Here is an 11095-nt window from a genome sequence, read left to right as displayed (position 1 = left end):
ACCTTTAAGGGTATTATGCTAAGTGAAATAAATCAGACAAGTATCGTATGATTTCATTTACATGTGGAATATAAACAATAAACAAGCAAACCAAACCAAAGAAAACACAGATACAGAGAACAGATTAGTGGTTACCAGAAGGGAAGAGGGGTGGGGGAAGGTGAAATGGGTAAAGGGGGTTAACTATATCGTGAGAAATTGGTGATGAGTATGCTGTAGTGTATATAGAAGTAGAAACAATGTTGTTCATTATGTTAGAAACCAATGTTATCTCATTAAAATAAATAAAATGCTATCTCTTGTGATAGAAAAAAAGTTATTATTCAACATTTTTTTAGTTTTACTTGTATATTTTTCTTCTATTAAAGTCAGTAAACTTAAACTAAGTATTTCTTTATACCATGATTCAAATTTTTAAAGTTGGGTTTTTTTTTTAACATTTTCTGTAAATTTTCAAACAACCCCAAAAGTAAACCATCATATATCTATTATCTAACTTCACAGTTACTAAAATTTTTACCTTTCTCTCTCTCTCTCTCTCACATACACACATTGAGAAATATTTGCAGTTTGACTACTAAAGAACAGTAACATCTAGAAAGTAGAATTTGGGATGATTTAAATTTTATCCTTGTATCTTTTGCCCTGTTGAGTTCTTTGTTAAGAGCCTATAATATTATAAGAAACAGAAATGATATATTTTCCTCCTTCCTAGCCACCCCCACACCTTTCCAAAATAACTAGAAGCAAGTAAGTCAGATCACTAACATTGATAGGTGTGGTGAAAATGTACATAATTATTTTTATCTTTTCTGTTTTTTATTTCCAAAATCAGGAAGACTATTGGAGAGAGCAATGAGAAGATACACCAGACAAATTGGCAGATTCCCAGTAGACATTCTTATCCTCCCCTCAAATCCTTTTCAATCTTGCTACAAAGCCTCAGGGTTAAAATGCACCCCCTCTCTGTTTTAGAAAAGAGCTGTATGTGGACTACCTTATTCAAGCTTCATAACAACCCTCGATATTCTTGTGATTACAACTTCATAGATGAGGAAACCAAAGTATAAAGAAGTTAAGTAACTTGTCCAAGGCCAACCACTAGTAACCACTGGAGCTGGGCTTCAGACTCAGGTGGAAAAGCAATTCCTGAGGCCCAGATCCTCCTCATCCCCTCCTTCTTGCTTAGAGAAAGGAAGCCTAGGGTTTTCTTTTTTGCTAAATCACTTCTTTTTTTTTTCCCCCATTTATTTTTATTAGTTGGAGGCTAATTACTTTACAGTATTGTAGTGGTTTTTGCCATACATTGACATGAATCAGCCATGGATTTACATGTGTTCCCCATCCCAATCCCCCCTCCCGCCTCCCTCTCCATCCCATCCCTCTGGGTCTTCCCAGTGCACCAGCCCTGAGCACTTGTCTCATGCATCCAACCTGGGCTGGTGATCTGTTTCACCCTTGATAGTATACTTGTTTCAGTGCTATTCTCTCAGAACATCCCACCCTCGCCTTCTCCCACAGAGTCCAAAAGCCTGTTCTGTACATCTGTGTCTCTTTTTCTGTTTTGCATATAGGGTTATTGTTACCTTCTTTTTAAATTCCATATACATGCATTAGTATACTGTATTGGTCTTTATCTTTCTGGCTTACTTCTCTCTGTATAATGGGCTCCAATTTCATCCATCTCATTAGAACTGATTCAAATGAATTCTTTCTAATGGCTGAGTAATATTCCATAGTGGATATGTACCATAGCTTCCTTAAAAATATGGAACGCTTCACGAATTTGCGTGTCATCCTTGCGCAGGGGCCATGCTAATCTTCTCTGTATCGTACCAATTTTAGTATATGTGCTGCCGAAGTGAGCACTAAATCACTTCTTATGTGTCGGACTCTTTGTGACCCCATGGACTATAGCCCGCCAGGCTCCTCTATCTCTGAGATTCTCCAGGCAAGAGTACTGGAGTGGGTTGCCATGCCCTCCTCTAGGCCATCTTCCTGATCCAGGGATTGAACCCATGTCTCTTATGTCTTCTGCATTGGCAGGTAAATTCTTTACCACTAGCACCATCTGGGAAGATTTGGAGTCTAACTTGAGTTTTAATCCTAACCATTTCTAGCTTAATTGCTTAACTTCTTAAAGCCTCTATTTCTTCCTCTGTAAAACTGGGGAAAGCAAAGGTCTTCATTCACTCGTCGTTGGGAGCTTCAAGAGAGATAAAAGACGTAAGGCAAGTCACAAGTTCCCAACACAGACGTTCTAAATAAATGTTAATTACAGTCTACATCAAAGGAAAAAGATAGTCAACACCTCCCTCAACAGTCACTTATTCATAGAACCCTGATATATTTGATGTCCTGGGCTGCCTCCATGGGAGCCTCAGGCTGCTTAGAAGATGAAATCCCCCCACTGAATTGGATGGAAGGGGTACTGCCTTTATCTCTGTTTTGATTTGGATTTTACCAAACAAAGCAGCCTCTCCAGACCAGCAGAACAGACCTACACATGCTGGCTCTGTGAAGGTTCTTGGGGAGACAGAGCCTGCCACTTTGAAAGACATTTGTTTTATATTGAAAATGGGACCCAAGAAAACTCAGAACATGTAAGACCTAAACAAGCCAAGCTTGCACAGCATTCCTTCTCTGAGCACAACTTCCCAACCAGCTTGTGAACGGTCACAGGACGCCTGACATTCATCCTTGGGGCTCATGGCCACCAGCCCAGAATGTCAGTTTCACACCAGGATATCATAAATATCATGGTTATTTATCAGTACTTCAATGTGGGACGGCTTGGGAAGCAACAGAATTCAGTACTACTTGTCCAAGGGTTGTTTAAGAACTACTGACTGTGATTTAGAATCCTGATGCTAATCCTTCAATTAAAATTCCTGGACTGTAAACCATCCCAGTGTTTGTCTCTCTGACTCGGGAGTCTGTCAAGCAATATATGCCACTCTCCCAAGGACTACAGGGGGAACCAAGAAATGGGGGCTCTAATTAGACCCCCAGTATTATTTAGCTTATCCTACAAAGGATACTTTGATACAAACCTGTGACTCTGACTTATCTGGCAATCTCCAACTATATTGCAATCAGCTGCCCCCACAAACTGACAGAGATGGCCAGAAGCCACCGCATTTTAAAAACACACCTTAATGAAAAATCGCTTTTCCATCAGATTCACCCCATTTGAATAGAAAAACAAAACACTTTGTCGCTTCTAATAAGTACAGAGAGCCTGACAAGGTAATGACTTTTTTCTCCCCCGGCATGAATCTCAAATATAATAATGTCTAAATACGATTTTTATCGTTAGACATTCTGTTAGGGAGCAAAAAACTGAATTCTTGGACTATGCACTTTGGGTCTGTCTCTCAGTCACTGACTCAGAAATAAAGATGAGTGGGATATGCTGAATGAACCGGACTCCTGCATGCAATGGTTTATGACAGATGACGATATATGATGAGAATACAAAACCCTGATGGTAATAGGTTTATTTATCGATTGTGAATAAAATTCATGAAGTGTGAAGCTGAAAACTGCACTGGAGGGAATTGGGCAGGGAGGCCGTCAGGAAACGTGCGCACGACACGGAAATGAAGCGAGGAGCTGCCTGATGGAGGCCAGGGTGGCCATGGAGATGGGGGCTGGGGTGGAATGTGGATGCCGCTGCCCACGGGCTCGAGTCCTTGGGCAGAAGACACGGTCCTCTTTCTCCTTCCACCTCCTCACCGGCACATTAGGCTTGTGGGAGGTGGGGTGGAAAGAAAGGCATGGGAAATCAGAAGGCTGAGGTTCCAGAACCAGCTTGGCCACTAACAAGCGGTGTGACCTTGGGCCAGAGTTTGAATCCCTAATGGCCTCTATTTTTTTTCTCTGTAAAAGAGGATAACTTATTCACTGAACAAATACCCCAGTGCACAGTGTTGAGCCTGGTAAACGCCAAGGTGAGTAAAGTGAGGCTGCCGTATTGATTGGAAGTTCAGCTCTGTAAACAACTCCAGTACAGACCAGTCCAGTGCAGTGAAATATACAGCCAACTCAGCACTGTGTCTTGGCATTCCCAGCCTTTATACTGGGAATGCCTTTATACTAATAACCTTTATACCTTTATACTAAATTCTATACTTTAAAATACAAAATAGTCTTTTCCATGCCCTTGAGAAAGTCCCAATGAAAATGGGCTAAAAGGGCAGCAAAATATGAGAGGCTTTTTAACTCCCAGGCAACGTCTCACGTCTCAGAAGGCCAGGAGGACAGGACTGCAGACCTGGGAAGTCGTTTGCATATTGCTGGGTGATTTACATACCGGAGGGAGCCCGCAGTCCCAGAAGTACCTTCCCTTGCTGGCTCCCTCACCAGACACTGCTGAGACAGCTCAAAAGCCTACAGAAAAGTTGTGCCCGGTGAACGTGGGAATTTGCATACCATCATCTCACAAGACAAGACCCAGAAGGAAAGCACCTCTTTGTTTTATTTCTCTTCTGGCAGCCCCCAGAAGCAAGCTCACAGGAAGCCCTTAATGACAGAACTTCCTGAGAAGTAGTTTCCAGAGAGTCATGGCAGGTCGGTAGTGACGGAAGGAGAGAATAATTATGGCTCCAATTTGGGTTAGTGACAATAAAGTCTTGAAGTAGACAGCATCTGGAAGTCTTGTTGAGATTTCATTAAAAAAAAAAAAAAAGTACCTGTATTTGTTTTTTATTTCTGCCTAAGAAATGAGCACTTATTTAGCTGCCTAAAATAACACAGCTGTATCATCTCAGTGCTCCATGTATCAGGAGACCAAGTGTGGGTTAGCTGGGTCCTCTGTCCAGGGTCTCATCAGGCTGAAATAGAGATGTCAGCCAGGGCTGCAGTCTTGTCAGAACTGTGGGCTCCTTTTCCAAGCTCACTGGTTGTTAGTAGAATCAAGTTCTTTATGGATGTATGACTGTGAACCTCAGCTCCTAGAGGCCAGCCACAGGTGACTTGCCACGTCACCCTCTCTCTGTTACAGCAGTTTGCTTTTTCAAGACCAGCAAAACAATCTGACTACTGTCTCTGATATTTAGACTCATTTTTAAGGGCTCACCTAATTGCTATGCCCACTTCGATTAGCTCTCTTTTGATTCAAGTCAACCAATCAGGGACTTTAATTATGTCCGTTAAATCCCTTCACCTTTGCCATATAAGGTAACAGGATCATGGGAGTGATAGTCCATCATCTTTGCTGTGTATTGTTGGTTAAAAGTAAGTTACCTTTTTGCCCACACTCAAGGGGAGAGGGTTACACATTGGCATGGTCATTGGGGGTCATCTTAGAATTCTCCCACCAAGAATCTGACTTTGTATTCTTTTGCAAGATTTGGTTTACTTATGTTGGGTTCATTGAATAGGATTTTCTGCCTTTTAAAAAAATATTTATTTGGCTGCACCAGATCTCAGTTGTGGTACATAGGGTCTTTATTTGAGGCATTTGGGATTTTTAATTGTGGCATGGAACTCTTAGTTGCAGCATATGGGATCCAGTTCCCTGACCAGGGATTGAACCTGGGCCCCCTGCATTGAGAGCTTGAAGTCTTAGCCATTGAGCAACCAGGGAAGTCCCAGGATTTTCTGCTTTTGCTGAAGAGAAATCTTCCAGGAACAAGACTCTCTGCTCCATCAGTACTGTGCCCAGATTCTGTCATTACTGCTCAAAAGACTAGAAACAAGAGGTGACAGGAAGTTTTTACCCCCCTGCCCTGGCAATGCTTACTCCTTCTACTGTGTTCTTTCAGGAAAAAGAGTCAACAGGTTACAATACAGAGATCCCACAATCAGCTCAAAATCCCCATGGATCACATGAAATTACCCTGGAGAAGGTCACCTCACATAGGGAGATTTTCTATTGAAAGCACCCGAGGCAGAGTTGTATCCTTGGAGAGATCACAGAGGAGGCTCAGCCCCTAACGTGTGGCAAAGGCAGTGACAACCATCAAATAGATAAGCTCCTCTTGCTTCAGAGAAAAACTGACTACTTCTCTCTTCCCGTGTGTGGCTTCACCAAGCCACCAGCAGCCCAGATCAGCAAGCTCCACACTCTAGCAATGAGGGATTTAACTTCTCCCTGTTATCTTCTCAACAGGAAAGAGCTTTGGGGTTAATGTGAGCAATGATGTTTTCACAAAAACCATTTTGTTTCTGCCTCATTCCTGGCACTTTTCCACGCACCTGCCCCTCCACCCCCCACCCTTCTCCCTGGTACTTCCGGCTGTTTTTCTGTCCCTCCTCCTGCCTTGCTGGATGGTGTTCAGCCATCACTTCAACCCATTCCCCAGGCTTTCTGTCATCCCTCCCTGGGCCTGCCTCCAACCCTCCCCTCAGTCTGTGATATATTGATTGTCTGAAAGGAGAAGCCCTTTGCACTAATGAAGAAATAGTGCCAAATCACCCAGAAGGATTGAAAGAGAATACCCTTTATAAGGAAAGAAAAAAAGAGGAAAAAAACAAAAAGTTAGGGGAACAAAGAAAGGCAGCAGGACCACTCAGAGACAATGGAGACATCGAGCGAATTTCTATAAAATAAAACTAAATCTTTAGACTGAGACTGAATCTGACTTTGGGTGGGGAGAAATCAAGACCTAACACTGCCAAGTCAAAGGAGGTATTGATTGCATTACAAAGACCACACTGTTGGAGGATCCGTTTCCATGGGCTCCAGAGCCCCAGAGCTGGCACAACATTAACACCTCTCTAGGGGGGATCCTCAGCACGCAGTAGCTATTGGGGGTCCACTTCTAAGAAAGTGAGTCAAGTGAGCCTGGGTTGGAATCCTAGCTCACTTACTTCCTGACTGTGTGATCCTTATCAAGTCACTCATTGGCTGTGTACGCAGAGCCTTGCTTTGTAAAATGGAGGCCACGTACCCACACACAGCTGCTGTTGTGAAGATCATATTAGATGCATGGTCTGTGATAAGATTAGCCTGGCATGTAATAAATGTTCAATAAATATTGTTGTTAACACTGCCCAGATCGAGGAACAAATACCCACACCAGCGTCATGCCGTTCAGACTTTACCCTCCTGCGTCACTTCAGTGTTCTGACTAGACTGGCTTCTTTGTTTTTGTTTTAATTCATGAGAGAGAAGAGTATTTTTTTCCTCCTAAATTAAGAGTTCCTGGAACTTAAACATTAAAATGATCATTTGAGGCAGGAGTCATGGAAACGATTGAGGCATCTGCCCCCAAACTGGGGGTCACCTAAGTGGTTTTCCTTGGAGACTAAGTTCTGTAGAAGCATGCTGCAACAGAAGCCTAGAGGAAAGCCTGGGCTTTCTTCCCTGTGTTTGTATAACTGATACCCCTACCCCAAGAAGGACAAAAGAAACAGGAACATTAGAGGAGCAGCAGCAGCTTTCTTGGAACTAGAGTGAATCAGATCCCATCCATGAGTTCATTTGGAAACTTTAAAAAACACTGGCTTGGGACTTCCCTAGCCATCTCGTGGTTAAGACTTCTCCTTTGAATGTAGGGGGCGCAGGTTCAATCCCTGGCAGGGGAGCTGAGATCCCACATGCCTCACAGCCAAAAAAGCAAAACAAGAAACAGAAGCAATGTTGTAGCAAATTCAATAAAAACTTTAAAAAATAAACTAACATGAGTGAGTAAGTGAAGTAGCTCAGTCGTGTCCGACTCCCTGCGACCCCGTGGACTGTAGCCTACCAGGCTCCTCCCTCCATGGGATTCTCCAGGCAAGAATACTGGAGTGGGTTGCCATTTCCTTCTCCAGGGGATCTTTCCGACCCGGAGATCAAACCCGGGTCTCCTGCATACACACACACAAAAAGACACTGGCTCAATAAGAAGTGTCAGGAGACAAAAGGGGCCATTTCTAATTTAAAAATAAATAATTTTTAAATGTATGAATATATTTTTAATGACACTGTTGATTTGGAAAGATTCTAAGCATACAGTTAGCAAGTAAGATACTATCTTTTCTGTAATAATCCCCTTAACCATAAACCAAGTTCAAGGCCTTCAGAAAAGCCTCACACATCACATCAGACCTGTTCTACAGATACACATACTAGCCCTTCTCACAAAGTGTCTGGCAGCAGGTCACGATTTCTGTTTTCCAGCTAAGGTCAAAAGTCACCATATACGAAGTAAATTAGAGAGAGCAAAGATAAGGCCCAAATTAGATTCTATTTATGGCTTGATTCCTAGTAAGTAGAACTTCTAAAGCAAGAGTTCTCAAAACTCAGTCAGCCTAAAAAATGGCCTGAGATCCTTGGCATTAAGACCCACAAATCAATTTTTATTCATTCAACAAAGATTTACTGAATGGCTTATGTGTTGAGCAATGGAAACATGAGCAAGATCTCTCACCTCAAAAAGCTTATTGTCCGTGGGGTATGGACCAAAAAACCAGACCACAACAGGGCAACACTGCTTAACCACTGTCATAGAGATCGCTCTCACTTATTCTCAGAAGACCTTCCCAGAAATAAGGGAGTTAGGCCAAACAGAGAGATATCCAGCGTCTATTTGCTGGACAGCCACAATGTTCCAGGCCATTTTCACACTCTTGGCAATGAAGTCCGGAGGCAGGTGACATTCTATCCCCAGGGGAAGAAAACTAACGGTTTGGTGGGTAGGTACCTCCACTGCGCCTGAAGCCCAGGTCTTCAAAACCCACATGACTGCCGGGGATGGAGAGAGAAAGGACTGAATGAAAACAACACAGAAATTCATGCAAGAGAATGAATGCTTTGGACCGAGAGACCATAAGGTCCAATATTCCGGCAATACTGCCCTGCAGGGGCTTGGGCGGGCAGCCCCGCAGAGCATGGGAGACCTTGGCCACAAGGGGGCAGAATGTGCCCGGAACAATCACAACAGAGGTCGCGACAGCCCCTGAGGAAGAAACCTGAGGGGTCATGCTTGTTAACTGCCCAGGGCTGATGAGTATTTTCTGCCTCCTATTCAGACAGGAAAGCAGAGAAGGGATTTGCATACTATGATATGGTTACTGCATCTCCCAATACCATGTGTGGGAAGAGGTTTCCCTCTGGTCAGTTGCATTCATTCCCAGTATTATAAAGCTGCACACAGTTAAAAAAAACGCTAGGTCTTAAAAAGAAAAGCCTTCTTTGGTATACTGCAAACTTTTCACCAGCATGATATAGCACAGTTTAAAAAAAAAAAAAAATGCTGGCCCCTAATGTTGATTTGTAATCGTTAACAGCCAATTGCTGTAGTAATAGCAATAGCAGGGGTTTGGGAATCTGGTCAGAGTTCAAGTCCTGGCTCTATTACCTACCAACTGTGATGCTGCTCAAGTCACTAGTCTATGAACCCCAGTTTCCTCATCTATAAAAGAGAATCGACTCGATAGGTTGGTTGTGAGGGTGAAATGCATTACTGATGACGGGTAGCTAGCATAGTTTAACATAGGTACATGGCATAGTTACCTTAGCATGGTTAACAGTCAGGACTCATAGCAGTTAAGCTGTAGTAACTGTCCTTGTTCATAATACTAGAGTTTTAGCCGCACACATAGTTCAGTCGGTAAAGAATCTGCCTGCAGTACAGGAGACCTGGGTTTGGTCCCTGGGACGGGAAGATCCCCTGGAGAAGGAAATAGCTACCCACTCCAGTATTCTTGCCTGGAAAATCCCAAGGACAGAGGAGCCTGGTGGGCTGCAGTCCATGGGGTTGCAAAGAGTTATGCATGACTTAGCGACTAACACTTCACTTATGCCACAGAAGAAGTAAAACCTTCTCAAGAACACCTTGCCTTCCCACTGTCACCATCATCCCCTCTTCCTTTCCTCTTGTAAACAAAGAGGCTTTCTCCTCAGACCTGAGGCCAGTCCTCAGTCTGCAGCCTGGAGGTGACATCCCCCCACCTCCTCAGGAACCTGGTGCTCTGCATTACCATTCATCACACCTGACTAGTGCATCGTCCTCTCCCCATCCCCTGGCCCCTTCCGTTCCCACACTGAAGCGAGCTCTGGTCTCTTCTGCCTTAAAATAAATATACATAAACAAAACCAAATCCCCCCCACAACCCACATGTCCTTTGAGGCCCTTTATTTCTCTCTGCTTTGCAGCAAAACTTCTCTTCCTCCTTGACTGCTCCATAGCGTGCAACTCAGGTGATGCTCTTCAACCCTGCTGAACCTTGGGCTCGGTAACCCCAGACTCTTCCTCAGTGTTCGTGGCTGACTCTGCTTTCTCTCTTCCAGCCCAGAGGCTGACATCTTCCAGACTCTGTCTCAGGCCCTCTTCTTATTCTACTCCCTTCTTAGATGCTCTCATCTGGTCTCAAGGATCCAGCAGCCGTCTTCACATCCATAAAGTTCAGTATTAGTCCTGTCCACATCTCCACCTGAATGTCTCATAGGCACACCCAGCTCAAAGGGTCCCCAGTGGAATTCCTTCTCCCCTACCTGCCCCTTCCACCTGCACCCCCAAAGATGAACCTGCTTCCTCAGTCTCTCGTTAGGACATCCACACCCCCAGGCAGCCAGCTATTCAAGCCAGAAGTTTGGCAAGAACTCTTCATCCTGTCCTTCTCTTTATCCTCCACATCCAATCAACTGTGATTCCTTTCCATTGTCCCTACTGGAATTATTTATTCCCTTTTTCTCACTCCCTTTGTCAAAATCATCATCACCTTTTGCCTGCCTCTCTCCCTTCTTGCCTGCCTCTCAGCCGGAAAGAGTTTTGAATGTTGACCTTACCACGTCATTTCCCACATTTGAAACCCTGCATCAATTACAGTTCTTTGGGTAAAATCCAGACTTCCCAAAGAATTGTAAAGCCTCTTCTTAATCTAGCCCTTTCCTATCATCTCCAAAGCCTCATTTTACTTAGTTTTCTTTACCCTCACTTCCAAAAAGCCTCCTCCTTCTCATCTCAAAAAAGACATTTGCAAGTGGGTTCACTTGAACACCTCTAGTGTCCCAGGTGCCATGGGAATTTCAAAGCTGTATCAGTCTATGCCCTCCAAGAATTTCCAGTCATGGGAAAGGGGTCCCCAGCTATGCCTTAAGTACAAAGTAAAATGTGATCAGTAGCATTAAAAAAAAATGCAAAGTTCAGAGAAAGAAGTGGGT

The 11095-nt window shown here is 43.7% G+C and overlaps 1 non-coding gene across 1 annotated transcript; it reads right to left on the bottom strand.

Annotated features, from left to right (window-relative positions):
* Positions 1–1762: 1762 nt before the first annotated feature.
* On the bottom strand, positions 1763–1869 carry LOC122419948. The gene has a single exon (XR_006263148.1). It is a non-coding gene; the product is annotated as a U6 spliceosomal RNA (small nuclear RNA).
* Between the last annotated feature and the right edge of the window lie 9226 nt (positions 1870–11095).

Source organism: Cervus canadensis, chromosome 17, assembly GCF_019320065.1.
Source record: "Cervus canadensis isolate Bull #8, Minnesota chromosome 17, ASM1932006v1, whole genome shotgun sequence".
NCBI classification, from domain to species: Eukaryota; Metazoa; Chordata; class Mammalia; order Artiodactyla; family Cervidae; genus Cervus; species Cervus canadensis.
Note: the sequence above shows the minus strand (reverse complement) of the source record. Positions and strands in the feature narration are given on the sequence as shown.